The sequence below is a fragment of the Epargyreus clarus genome, unplaced genomic scaffold (assembly GCF_041222505.1).
Source record: "Epargyreus clarus isolate Ecla_fem2 unplaced genomic scaffold, WU_Ecla_fem_2.2 ptg000007l, whole genome shotgun sequence".
Taxonomy (NCBI): domain Eukaryota; kingdom Metazoa; phylum Arthropoda; class Insecta; order Lepidoptera; family Hesperiidae; genus Epargyreus; species Epargyreus clarus.
In genome coordinates this window covers 13,507,209-13,523,376 of record NW_027332215.1, presented here as the reverse complement: position 1 = coordinate 13,523,376, position 16,168 = coordinate 13,507,209, and positions in this window count along the sequence as shown.

Below are 16,168 nucleotides of genomic sequence, written 5' to 3'. Positions count from 1 at the left end.
CTCGTAATATAATGTATTATAATACGTTTTATGTTAAATTGTATGTAAAAAGAACAAACAAATAATTTGTGTCATCGATTTTATATTAAATTTATATCCTATTTTATAACTCGATACAGTCTTCGCGACCTGTATAGGTATGTGTATGAAACGATGCAAATGATATGTGTGCAGGTAGGTCACGTGGGAGAATATGCACGCTCGACTAGAAAAACACCCTTAATTGAAAAAAGGTGGAATTTAAGATACACTTACTTTAATGTTAAGAATTAAGTGATGATTTTATAATTAACAATATCCAAGTTAATATAATTAACGGAAACTTTTCATGCATCCACCCTGAACGCCGAATCCACCCCTTTACACCAGAAGACTTGACTTTATTTAGGGACCCTATAAAACAATAAGAGGCCCTAAAAAGTGCTTGTCTAAACTATTTTGTATAATTTCCTGGGAAATAGAATAGGTAAATTCCTTAGAATAAAATACTATATTTTGATAATATCAATTCTTTAAGACACTCTTTGTGGATTATGTTTAATGTATGGAAAACTGAAATATGATATTACGTTTTATGCTGTTAATGTATCAAGAACGTAGCTTATCAATAGTAGAAGTAACTTATATAAAAATCGTTATAAATAAAAAAAAATATATGTTATTATTAAACAATGCTAAAAGAATAAAATAATAAATAATAAAATAGGAAATAATATTTAAAAAAAGAACGAACACATCAAAATTTAAAATTAAACAGGGTAAACATTATTTTTAAACTTATATCAAGAAATATTAAGAAAAAAGATTTTTAATGAAATTGATGAATGCTCCCGGTTGGATTTGAACCAGGGGTGTTACGAATATTCGTATCCGCATCCGCAAATGCGGAATATTCGCAATAGTTCAGACATCTGCATGCGCATTCACATCCGTATCAATCAGTGCGGATTTTTTACGGATGCAGATTCACGTTAACAAGTAACTGTACGTAAAGAAAGTTGGCGGAGCCAGAGTGGCACGTGCTTCGCGTTGTTTTGGTAATTGCTATGCTAACTTCATTCAGTAACTGACGAATAGGAAGACGCACATTGGTAACAACTTCCTACAGATTTTGTTTATTGTGTTTTTTCTTATTGTCAATAAATTTATAGTAACAGTGAGTGTTTACTAGAGGTGCGCAAAATGTATCACTAAAATGATAAAAGTGATCTTTTGAACTCTGTGATATATATCACTCTTTTACCTCAGTAGCTCACATTAGCTCAGTAGCTCTGTAACGATATAAGCGTCATTTTATATCAGTATTTTAGAAAATTAGATCAAAATGTTTTGACAATATTTTTGATTCTTATAATTAATACAAAACTGGCAAGAAAATGGCAAGAAATTATAAAAAACTAGTGTAATTTTGTTCTAGAAATATGATTAAATAAATAAAAAGTTAATTTTAAACTGATTTTCAGTTATTTATGCACTTAACATTTAAATAATTCATCATCATCATCATCATCATCATCTAGCCCTTATCCCAATCATTTTGTTTCAATAATTATCCTTTTAAAATCCCAAAATCCGCATTCGCATTCGCATCTGCATTCGCATTGAATCCGCATCCGCGGATGTGAACTTCTAATAATCCGCATCCGCATCTGCATCCGCGGATGTCTAAATTTTTGCATCCGTAACAACCGTAATTTGAACCACCGCCTCCCGGCTTCTCAGTCGAGCGCGCTAACCATTACGCCACGGAGGCTACGTAAGCAATGGGCGAATTAACCTACAGTATAGTCCATTTCAAATGAACCGACTTATTTAATAAACGTACAGACTTACTTGCAAATTTCATATTATTTATCACAATACACATCTAAAACATAACACATATAGTTTCTGAATGAACTCCTCAATATTTTACACTAAAAACTGACAAGTTTAGACATATTTTTGAAGAGCACGACACCTTATTAGGTAGAGATATTTCTCTGAAGAATATTGCGCTTTACATTAAAACAGGGGAGCACTGTAAATTCTTATGAACCGATATTGGATCTAATATAAAATTTACATGTCCAAAGAACGTTTTGTAAGCGACAACATATTATCTACAATCTTGTAAACCTGTACTTAAATCTAGTATTTCTCTTGAGACCAGCACTATTTTTCGTATTCAGTTTTTAGTACCGTTTTTCTCCCTCACTTGACAATCTTTCACTCATAAATTGAAAAAGCCACTAACTCTACCGACAAGTAAAGTGCTAACTAAATGACAGCAACTTTTACCGACATCCAAAAAAATAGTTCACTTGTTTTATCTGTTTTATTTCACTGCATACTAAAGCTATGTAACTGAAATTCAATGGCTCATAATTAATTACACATTATAATTTAACTAGGAAAATTGCACGTAATTCAAATTCTATTCATTTTCTGAATTATGTCCTCCTATATCATAGCACAGCGGCAAGAGAACGCCATCTAGTGGAATATCTGACAAAATATATGTTTATGAATAAAACGTGTGAAAATTACTAACTTTACTTATCCTTAGCTTACAAATGTTCTTGATAATCATTATATTGGAACCTTACACGATTTTCCTCTCATTAAAAAATACGCTCCCAATTCACAAAACTATCACAATGGTAATAAGGTTCTGATGGTGAAAAGTAGCTACCCCTGCTGAGGACTTAGCTGGAACACTTCTGAAAAGTTTGTCTCCCTTACCTCAACCTTATCGAAACGGAGCACAGCAGCTTATTAGGCAGAAATAGGTGTTGCGACGTGCTGATGGAGTCTAACCACAAAGGGTTATATCATCTTCCAAAAGCACACTACGAAAAAAAAAGTATGCTACGAGTAGTTTAATGATAAGATGTAATTCTTGAAAGCAGTACTTATCACTTGTCTGTTAGCGCATGCGTACCTGCGAAAACTGTGAATGTCGTCAGAATTTCAACGTTCACAGGCATTGCCGCGTAGCCCAATGGGAACGGCCCGGTTGTTGGTACTGGAGATTGTAGGTTCGAATCCCACCGCGGTGGTGCACGTCATATATGTAGTTGTTACATTCGTGAAGCCGACGTTGCTTTTTGTTTTTTTTTTTTGTTTTATAATGCGACATTGCATTATCTATACCTACTTATTTTAAAAATGTTTTATTATTAATTTCATTATAATACATAGTACTAAACAACCAGCTACTTGTTTTATAGTTCACGGGAATATAAAAATATTTGGAACTGTTGGTAGGAAACAGAAAATTTAATTAAGTCAGACCTTTTTTTTATAAGAGAAATTAAAATAAAACTAATATCGTGCGTTTTCTTTATGTTGTCAAGAATCATTCGATTGATCCGAACCCGCTCAATTCCCGGCTAGGGAAATAAATTTAAAAAATGTAATGATTTAGTTTTTGTTTTTATTATTTTGATATACGTCATGTTCAGGGGATGCACTCAGCTAGGTATTGGGTTGATCAATACATGATATACATGTCATGGTAATTATAAAAAAAGATTTTTACAGGTACAACTTTATGTTTTTTCCATACAAATGTAATTTTTACAATTTTCAAGTTATACAAAAGATAGGAAACACAGGACATCTAGTGGTCATTAATCGTACTAAATACTTTACCAGTACAGTAGAAGGCATGAGAAGCTTTGAAAACTACCCTTTCAAAGCTCGTCGCGTAAATCAGTTCTTTTGACAAAACACTAGAGGGCATTGAATACATTTAATCATAGCAGTGTTCAATACTGTATGATAATTTCGTTACAATTTACACAGCCTCGGTAGCTTTAGTGGTAGAGCAGTGGACGCCCGTGTCCTAGGTCGCTGGTTCGAGTCCAGCCCGAGGCGTTACTCACAAAAGTAACATTTGCTTTTTCGTTTTTAACTGATACATTTTTCGAGTTTTTTATTGTTAATAAAATTCACAACTTCATTTCTCAAAATTTATTTATTTGCTCTTAAAAAATATTAATTATTTGTATTCATTCCAACTTGTAAGCGCAGTTATTTTATCTGTAATTACTCTAAAATTATAAATATTCTAAACACCTTTCTTCTATACAGTTATTATAAATTGTTACTTAATGGTTTATTAAGATTAGTTTTATGTATGTATTGAGTAAATGCAATACGTGTATTTCGAATAAAATATCAAGGAATGTAAATTAGTATTTTATTCGATTATATCCATATTTTTAACAATAACAGTCAACAACTCTGTTGCCTGGAGACTTGATATCCAACAGTATAAATAGTATGTATCTATATGTTTCATATAAAATGCATCGTACCTATAATATCTCATATTTTATAAAGATTATTTGTTTTATACTGTGTGGAGACAAAATTACGAGTTATAAAGACGCTTATGATTATTTACTATTTACTATACAAACAATATTTTATACTAGTATATTTATCAACAAATTCGAACTTTCTAGAAGTGAGTACCTACAAAGTACTCATTTTTTAGTAATAAAACAGTTTCATGATTCCATAATATGAGTTTTGTAATTTCCAACCAAGCTGTTAATAAAATTTTGTTAATTATATGGTTCGATTATTATAAATGCATCAAAAAATAGTTTAATTTTTTCGCAAAATATATGAAGCAATTTAATCATTTTAAAAGTACAACTACCGTCTGCTTACAAACTGTTGAAGGTACAAATGGAAAAAAATCTATTACAATTAAAAATTTTCGAATATTTATTTCAGTCGCAGGGAGTTTTGGTATTAGTAGAGATGTCAACAATAATTTTAGTTCATTTACAAGAACAAGTCATATCAAAATGAGTCATAGGCATTCATATTTTTCTTATAATTTGTCAGACTAATTATATTGCATTTTCAATAATAAAAAAATAAAAAAGTGGGCAGCGAGACAGCAACTTGACCACCGCGAGGGACTCGAACCCTCTACCTTCGGCGTTCGCTCCGAAGCAACCGGGCTCTTCCACCGAGCCGCGCGGCGATGCTAATGGACGTTGAAATTCTGACGACATTCAGATTTTGCACAAACTACGCATGCGCCAATACGTACAGATTTATGGCTTTCGGAGATACCTTTGCCAAACTTATTGTAATAATCATTGTAAATATGCAAAGAAATAAGAAATAACTTAGTATAAGCTTCATCTCGGTTCACTGAGTCTAGAAGTGCACTAACTATTGATATTATGACCACAACAAAAAGTTCTCAAAGTTGATTGAAGCCTACCAATTCTCACTTAGTCATCGCGGTGGACTATTGCCTAAATCCATCACACTCTGAAGGAAGACCGTGCCCAACAGACGGACGGAAGATAATGATGTACAAATTATCGATCCCACCGGATGGTAGACCGGAAGCTGCCCAAAGCAATGCTTCAACTTAGCAGGATACATATCGTAATCACGTTTAGGCTTGTTGGATTCATGTCGATAAGTAGGTACTTACCATCTGTTTTAGTACAAAAAGTTCATAAGGCTAAACAAAAGGTTCTGAGCGGAGATAAATGTAAGTTCAAATCAAATCACATCTGCAAGAACATAGTATTTTACAAGGATCTTAAATTTATAAGAAGTATCTTATGTTCTACCACATTGGGCGTGCAAAATTTATGTATCTTGTTTATTTGTTAAAATATTAGTTCTGTAAATACAAAGGCATACGTGGTAATATATTTTAGTGTTATATAAAAAAATAAAATAAAGAAGCAATTTAATTAAAAATCAAAATCCCGACTGCACTAAAAAGGCTGAAGTAGAATTTCCAAAAACAGTGAAATAGGCGTTTCATTATTTTTATCCAGAAAGCCAAATACAAAGTTTTATAGTAGGTATCTGCTTCAAAAACAAAAGATGTTCAAACAATATAATTCTATTTTATCCTCATAGTGCTCATTTACGCTATATAAGGAACTTATATTTTAAATTCCAGCACACTACAGTTCAGCGGTTTCCCTTTGCGTTGATCTCCGGCACAGCAACTTACTCATTAGTCAGACAGTTATCTCGATGTCATATGTATACGAGTATTTTATATATCTTACCATTTACGCTTATAAAAAATATAACTTCAGTAATTTAAAGTTTCAGTCATTATTGTTTGCTTCAACATTGACGGATGTCCAAATGAACTTTTTACCCTTATTTTACCCCCTATGGGGTTGATCTCGGATTTTATAGTAGTTGCTTCAAAATTAAAGGATTTCAAACAAACTGTCATCCCCTATTTTATCCACTTAAGGGTAGAATTTCCGAAAGGCCTTTCTTAGTACCTATTTACGCTATATAGCGAACCCATGCGCAAAATTTTAGAAGTATAAGTTGAGCTGTTTTGGCTGTACGTTGATTTCTGATAAATGAAAAAGTCATTTAGTTAGTCAGTCAGTCAGTCACCTTGCTGTTATATATATACAAATATGTTTTTATAATTTCCGATTAATTTCCTTTATTTGACACCCTACTCGATGGGTTCGGTTAACTTTTTTTTTTAATTTGTTACTATTTCGCGCCAAAAATCCGCCATTTTGATTTTTTTCCAACACCTCTCTAAAGCCACTCGGGTCAGTGTGACGAATATAATAACATCTTAATTGTCGAAATTCATCCAGCAGTTTGTTAGACCCGACTAAATAAAGAAAGACAAACATACTCGCGAAAAACATAACCCTTCCTTGCTTAATACCATATTCAATAATAAAAATATTTTAATACAATAAAATAATTGATAGTACCCATAGAATGTTTCCTTAAATTAAGTTGGAGTAAATACAAATCACGAAATATTTATAAGGAAAAAATAAATTTTAAGAAATGAAATTTCTAAATTTATTTACAATAAACACTCGTAAAATCTATGTTATATTTTAAAAATGAAAAATAAAAGAAAAAAGTGTTACTTCTGTGAGTAACGCCTCGGGCTGGACTCGAACCAGCGACCTAGGACACGGGTGTCCACTGCTCTACCACTAAAGCTACCGAGGCTGTGTAAATTGTAACGAACTTATCGTACAGTACTGACGTGTTTTCGAACACTGTTATGAATAAATTTAATAAATGACAATAAAATATTATTATAAAAGGAATTTCACGTTGGATGCAATATTACAAAATGATTTCTCTATTGTAAATGCTAGTGGTTATTTAAATTTATGATTGTAATATTTTTTATTTACAATAGTATAACATTTTAACAAAGTAAAATTTGCGAAGATGAAAGATTTAATTTATAATATTAATTTTTCCACAAAAAGTATTTTTATAACTTTCAAGTTATACAAAAGATAGGAAACACAGGACATCTAGTGGTGATTAACTTACTAAATACTTGACCAGTACAGTAGAAGGCATGAGGAGATTTGAAAGGTACCCTTTCAAATATCGTCGCGTAAATCAGTCCTTTAGCCAAAGCACTAGAGGGCATTGAATATATTTATTATACTAAGATAAAAATCATATGATGAGGAAATAAAATAAAATTATAATTAAAAATGACAAAAGAGGTCAAGACCGCTTCAATGTAAGTTTGGGGGTTAAGGTACGGGTCGTCTCTTTAGACCAGCGAGACGAGACTGGTTTCATGAGATTAGTGCTTCAACGAACAAGCGCTGCATCTGAATGTGCGCCCCCTTAGACCAGCGGGGCGAGACTGGCTTCCATCGAAGCGACGGACCTCCGCCAGTACAGCGAGGGAGGTTGTAGTTCTTATACCGCCAATGTAAAAAACTTTGGTAGCGCGTTTCAGGATCGGGCGAAAAAATGATTGTTTTATCTTTTGAAATTATTTTGTTCTACCGGAGTGTTGTTCTATAGCCCTTTGAAGTGTAAAAAAAGTATATTTAACAATAAAATAATAGGAAACAAAATATTTTAGGTATGTATATTGATCGTTCTGTATGTTTAAGCGTTATACTTATTGTAGGTACATATATATCTATAAATATACATTAACATTTTTATTTTTATAATGATGGGATTATTTCATTTTCCCCTGTAGGAAACCTTACAAATTAAAAATAAATAAAATAAAAGAATATATTGATTTAACGAATTTCAAAACATATGCCGCTATTTATGCAGTTGATAAAGTAAACATATTAAAATTTGTGGACTGGTCAAGGTGTCCATTATTTGAAATCAAACAACACATTTTAGATGTAAATAAAACAGAAATGTAGGAATAATGCGTAATATAATACCAACCCTTTTCTCCCTTTCGTTTGTAAGGCTGGACACAAACGTGACGTATCCATTCCGGTCTATGCCAAACCGTACCGGTACGGCGACCGGAAAATACGAGTAGTATTATACACAGACTACGATACAGAGCACACGAAATATTCCAGATGTGTATTACACAATTTACATTAGTTTTTTAACAATATTAGTATAATATCAATCAAAAACTAAGTTATTTCGGTAAACGACACTTATCACTTTACATAATGAATTATGTATATATAAATACGTGAACCAAAAACTTTGTACGCGTTTTTACGAAAATTACGCGGACGGACTAGTATGAAACTTGCCACAGTTATAGTTTATATACCGACGAAGTGCACAATGCTAATATGTTATTTTAAACGACGCATAGAAAGTACTTAAGGCAATCAATGAAAAAAAAAACATTTCACACACTACCACGGACTTGACACAAACACATAGGTACACATACATATCACAAACTATGTAATCAATATTTTCCTATACAATGACACATTGACATTAAGGAAAATGACACATTGACCTTATTATATTTTATTATGAAAAAACATTAACACAACCACACCCTACAACCGACATGGATGCAAATAAAGCGAAGGTGCTTAGCTCACAAATACATACTCTTTTGTAGGGGTTGAAATATTGTTTGAACATCTTTTGATTTTGAAGCAGATGCCTACTATGAAACTTTTAATTTGGCTTTCTGGATAAAAATAATGAACGCTTATTTCACCGTTTTTATCATAGATATAGGATGCCAAAGATACACAATGTAAGCTTAAACGCATTACCAAAATTGATATGTGTATGTGTGCGTAATAGTGTTGTTACCTTCATACTTTTTATCGATTGACATCCAGTATTAATTTGATGAGCCTGCCGTGGCAACGTAGCTTTCGTATCCAAATTATTACACAAATTACTAAAATACCATATTTTCATAGATGATTATTTATTAATATTATAATACAAGTATTATGATATACAAATTAATACGACGACTTCCTTGGTATAAACTATTTTTCCTCAAAATGTTTGTTACATATTACCGATGATTTAATAGGAGTCCATTCTGGCCGATTTATTATTCTTATCCACTTTTCACGTACCTCACTTGATCGACTTGGTATCCTTGAAAAGATATAGGTGATACAAATATTATTCGAGTTATAATACCATTAAAATTCAGAATATGTAAATTCAGTTACAATACGTCAACAAAGTTTTTTTTATACTAGTTTTGTGATGCATGAAATGATCTTTATTATATTATCGACACATTATCGATATAATATGACGTCACCATTTTGTCAGGCCCTAGCGTAAATAAATAATTTAATTCTCGTATATATTTTGGTAACTTTTCATCTATCTATGAAATATATGTATTTATTTATCTGTGATAAATGAATATAAAATTGTAACAACTATGTATGAGACCAATTAATATGAAATTTGACTAAATATTGCTACAAAACCTGGGATAGAAAAATCGCCTTTACCTGTGAAACGTATACTTCCGTGGATTATTTTTCCTTGTAACGGTACACTTGACAATAGAGCAAGACACCCTTGTAACAAAAACTCAGCAATATATTAATACTAGTATTAATATTGGTAAAATAATAAAACGCGCCATAGTCGGGGGAGCTTAAGGCCACTTATTCGAAGAGAAATTGACACGCCGTCACTTTTCTTGACATCTCTTTCTCTCTAGTAGATTGTCTATATGAGTTGACATATGTCTTTCTCATGCTTGGTTTTTATAATTCTACGTCGGTCTTTTCAATGCAGTCAGGTTTTTGGTTTTAATTCAATTACTTGCTTTTGTTTTTTTGGGCGATATACAGTCCTTTCCCTGATTTGTATAATAGTCGCCTAGCATATAATATGTCTAAATCTTAGTAAATAGGCCCCTAATAATATTTTTTTTCGTGTAGAAAAAATTACATAAACCATAATTATGGTCGAATTTCGTTAACTGGCACACTAGTTTATATCAAAGCGCCAGAAAAGAAAGTAACTAAAAATCTCATCAATCAATTGCTAAATAAAATGTTCTTTGGATAGCGATACTAGTATCAAATGTTGCTCTTATTCTTTAATCAAATCATACCGGATTCCCACATAATCCGGAACCGTCCGAAATACAATATGCAATCACTTAGTGTGCGCTGCTTAAAATCGAAGTGGGGTTGATATCTCCCTCCCTGTGAGCAGGGAAGGGGACTGTGAATCCAGTTGCCAGTTTAGAAACTTTCCATATTTTAAAGGAAACTGCAGTAGGGTTTGAAATAAATGTTAAATGAGGTATTTTTATAATACTGAACATAATGAATTCGTATCGTCAAATCATAACATAAGGATGATATGATGACGTGGTTTGATTTTTTTCTATGGCAGGAGCGATATTGCATCAAACAATCAGAATCGCATCAGGATTGCTTACTCACAATTACTAAATAAATAATCGCATAATTGTTTCGTCAAATAATCTAATTTCACCATGAAGAAGTTTTATGTTACAGTGGAAGGGTATGCGGCTGACATCACAGACGAGGACTGTGGCTGATATCATTATCTGTGATCAGTTTCTGATCGGTTCAGGTAGAACCTTTTCTTTATGAAGTTGGTAAAATATATCCATGGACGGCAGTGACCACCTAATTTATTCTTTATTATTTTAATCTTATAAAAATATAGCAAATACCTTCTTAACAACATTGTTCTCTGTCGTTGTTAAGGGGGCGAGCGTGAATGGGGATAAGGGAAAAATGAGGAACGTGAACCTTATTATTCTGTATTCGTACCGAATCGATTTATATGTGGTCTTCACCGCTAGAGAATGTGAGTAAGGTTTAGATGCGGGAGGTAATTTAAATTGACTTAAGTGTGACGATAATTAATGTTGAATATAATCTACAAACTTGACGTAACAGGCTAACAAATAGCTTTTTTATAATATAGGAGTAACAGACGAGCATGCAGTCCACCTGATGGTAAGTGACTACTGCCGCCCACGGACATCTGTAATCAACCCCAGATAGGATTAGATATTCCTACCTAACGTCGGCCACTGATGTGCTGCTACCCCTGAGGACAAAGCCTCGGAAAGAAGAACGCCCGGAAAAGTATGTCTCCCTTACCTCACCCTTCGAAACAGAACACCGCAGCTGTTATTAGCCGGAAATAGGTGCTGCGGCGGTGCTGACGGAGTCTATCCACAAAGGTTCAAAAAGCTCACTAAGAAAAAAAAACATGTCCTCGTTTGCTTGTTTATATGATAAAATGTGATTCTTGAAAGCAGAAGGTACGTATCACTTGTCTGTTGGCGCATGCGTACTTGTGAAAACTGTGAATGTCGTCAGAATTTCAACGTTCACAGACATTGCCGCGTAGCCCAATGGGAACGGCCCGGTTGTTGGTACTGGAGATTGTGGGTTCGAATCCCACCGCGGTGGCGCACGTCATATGAAGTTGTTATTGTCTCGAAGCCGACGTTGCTTTTTTATATATTTATATGTATATTTTATATTTGTAATTATTATCTAATTAAAATTACTAAGCTCACGTCTATTTCTATGGAATTAAAGCTCAGGACATTATGTATAATCGTATGTAGTCTTTATTGTTGGACAAACATCCACCTAAGTTGTTTACAATACAATAATTTTATAAGGGATACGAAAAATAGTAATATTTCACTCATAATACACACAAAAGTTAAAAATAAATAGGAAATGTATTCAAACTTGGTTTTTTATAAATGAAACTTTTTTTATTTTTAATAGTACACAATTATAACAAAGTGAAATTTGTGAAGCTAATTGATACAATTCTATACATTTCTCCATACAAATGCATTTTTTTGTAATTGTCAAGTAAATGCTAGATGAAAAACAAAAGACATCTAGCGGGAATTTCCTTTACTAAATGCATCACTAGAAGAGCAGAGAAGTTAGCACTCAAAGCTCGTCATGTAAGTCAGTCCTTTGGCCATTAGAGGGCATTGCATGTATTTATTGTGGAATTCATAAAATGCTACTAGAATATTAAAAAACTCTTTCGTTTTTTTATTAATTATTAATACTTTAGGATATATTATTTGTTTTCATTATGTGGGTTAAGCTTACACTCATATTATAAGATATACAAAAACTACTCCTCCTCACATACAGTGGTCCTTTCCAGGGTCGCTGGCTGGGAGAAAATGAAAGTAAATGTTAACAACATTCAAAAAAAGGAAAATGTCAAAACAATTAAATAATTTGGTTTACGCCAAATAAAAACAAAATAATCAGTAGTTTAAAAATTACAAAATAGGACAATGACTCTACCCACCTGTCACATGGACTATTTTAGTGATGACAAAAAAATACTTTTATTGTAAGTAAATTGTAGATATTCTTAATAAACCATTAATTAACAATTTATTATGACTGTACAGAAGAAAGTTGTTCAGATTCATCATCATCATCATCAACCCATTACTGTCCCACTGCTGGGCACGGGTCTCCTCTCAGAATGAGAAGGATTAGGCCATAGTCCACCGCGCTGGCCAAGTGCGTATTGGTAGACTTCACATACCTTTGAGATTTTTTTTTTATAAATCTCTCAGGTATGCAGGTTTCCTCACGATGTTTTCCTTCACCGTTTAAGCAAGTGATAATTAATTTCTAATACGCACATAAATTTGAAAATCAGAGGTGCGTGCCTGGGATTTGAACCTCGGACCCCTCGATCGAGAGGCCGCGTTTCTTAACCACTAGGCTATCACTGCTTGTTCAGATTATTTATACGCTTTTGGCTGGCAGTAGACAGCAGGCAGGAAATATTTTTAAGAAAAAACAAATTTGAGTAATGAAAATGTAAATCGAATGCATAGGTTTTGCAAGCACTCAAGTTTGTGTAGTAACTCCTCTGTAGCATCCAGATAGCAGGCGAAAGGGTAATCTATGATAGGTTTAATTAGGTTTTGATAGGTTTGTACTGATAGTGACTATTTAATATTTACCTAAAGGTGTAATATCGTATACACATTAGCACATGAGCGTAGCTAGCAAAGCATGCATGCGAGCATACAATGGGGTCAAAATATGAGACTGAAAAAAGGTTTTCTTTTTAAATTTTTTCTTTGTTGAAAACAGATTCTTTCGAAAAAAGGTCCACAGTATAAAAAAATCCGCGCTTCGAATAAAATAAAAATTAAGAATAGATGTTTGAATAAATACATGTCACAAATGAATACTTAAAAAAAAAATGAAGACCTAAAAATTTGAATTACATTACACATATTTATCATACAAAACTTTACTAAAAAAACCCATAAAAAATGAAACGTTTATCCCCCACGCCTCAGGCTGGGCTCGAACCAGCGACCCCGGACACGCGTGTCCGTTGCTTTACCTCTAAGCTACCGAGGCTCTACATATCGGAACGAACTTGAGGTAGACTACAGACCTGTTTATGAGTACATCTCTTATTGTATATCGCTACAAGATAGTAAATAAGAATGCGAGCCTGGTGTTCAACTATATTAGCAACGTTAACACAGATGCTTCATAAACACTAGAAATATTATGTTATGTACAGTAGACCAGAAACCACGTTTAAAATATTTGATGTTTCTGACCTGGTTCTACATTTGCAGTTTAAGTTTTAACTACTTCTTGATAATATGATATATAATAATATTATTTATTTACCCAACAACTAATACTGTAGTCATTTATAAAAAAATCACCTCTACAAAAATCCCATCCGCCATTCGAATCGGAGGCTTTCAATTACAATAATGATCAATGACAAATTGTCGAAAGCAGTCGGACCGCAGGGGATGATAACAGGACACCTAGATTTTACAACAATTCATTTCAGTAACTTATGGCTTGAAAAAAATAAACACAGCTGATAGGAATACATAGTATAAAATCAAATCAAAATCATTTTTAAAATTCAAAATAGGTCCTTTACAGAGCACTTTTTGAATGTCAATACAACAACTACCACTTCACAAGGTGTTTCGTTATGGAGAAGAAGCGGCGAAAGAAACTCCATAATACACATCTTTTTTAAAAAATAAATGTTTTCTACCATGGTAATCTTAACCTCATGATATATGTGGACCTGGAGCTATTCAGACCACACCGTTTCATCAGTCAAATAATCACTCAGCTTATATTACGCTTTTTTACAAAGCGTTTGTTTAACAACAAGTTTAAACTTTTTTTCTGTGAAATTCAAGATGTGGTCGGGTATTTTATAGAAGTAGCCATAGATTAGTAAAGATACTTCGCCGCCTTGAAATGGAATGAAGCCACAAACGGCTTATTTTAGTAAGTTCCTTTTTTGAATTCTTGACAAATAAAACATTTTTAGAGAAAATTTACGAATAAATAACTAATACTGCGTAATTTACGTAATAAATAAATAATTATTTCAAATATTTTAGGGACATTTCAGCACGGAGACGTGGCAAAACTTTTTTACGCAACTATTTCTATTCTCAAAACTGGGTACATTTTCTTGTTAGGAGTGAGTAATCTTTACTAATCTATGGTAGTAGCGAATACAGTTACCCATGAAAGATCTAGCCACCTTACAATATCTATATTTAGGTATTGATAGTTTATTTCTATTTCTAGTATTAAAGTTATGGTGCCTAGTATTCTTTTCAAACATAGTATGTATTCTTACATACAAAATATTTTTATAGATGTATTGACTATAAATAAATGTGTGAAAATGTAAATAAAAATAAATAGCATAAAATATTTTATAAAACGAATGAATATGAAATTGCTAAAGTAAAACGTATTAGGGTAAAGAATTAAGCTGACTAAGGTATCTATTACTTTGCCAAGTTTGTCTAAAAGATAAAAATAATTTAAAATATAAAGACAGAACATAACGGTTGGCACAATACGAAGATGAATATAATAGCAATATAGGCAAATGCCAACTCTACTTTGTAAGGCTGGACACAAACGTGACTTACCCATTCCGGTTTATGAAAAACCGTACCGATAAATAAACGTGAAAATGTTAATTTAAACAGACTAAACCAGATTACTTTAAACAGCATATTAAAGACTGCACATGCAATTGTAACGTAATATTAATCAAATGTAAGTTATTTCGCTCAGGACACTTTTTGCTTTACATTATACACTATATTTACCACGCTTTTATTAGCTTGACCTGTATGTATGTATGTAACGGAATCTTTGAACTCGATTTTTACCCACTTTGAACGGTCCGATTTTATCCCATTCTCCTCATCAGGTACGCCAGGAATCAGGAGTAAAGATTTTCCTTGTGTGATTTTAGCGTGGTTTGTAGTTTTTCCAACTCTATTTTTTAAACTATAATTTATTATTAAATTGTTTGAAAAAAATACTAATTTACATTCCGACGAATCAATTGTTATGTTCAATGTTGCTTGAACGTAGCGATGGTACTATCAAATGACGACTTTATACTTTAAATACTTACACCGGATTCCTACAAAACCGGGACCGACCGGGATACCACATACAATTACTCAGTGTGCGCAGCCTAAAAACAAAGAGGGGTTGGTATCTCCCACCCTACGTGCAGGGGAAGGGGACTGGATCCTGTAATTCCAGTTGCCAGTTTAGAAACTTATCATTTTTTAAGGGAAACTGCAGCAATATTTTAAATAAATAATGATTGAGGTATTTTTATACTACAGAAGATGATTTCTGGTATGTATATCCATATGAATTCATTATGGTGATAATGATGATGACGTGGTTTGATTTGTCTATGATGGGGGCAACATTGCATCAAATAATCACAACGACAACAACATTGTTCAATCACAGTCACAAAATAAATACCTTGCATTATTTTTTCATTATTATCAAATAATTTGAAAGCTAAAGCTAAAGCTAAAGCTAAAGTCAATATTATTCTACTG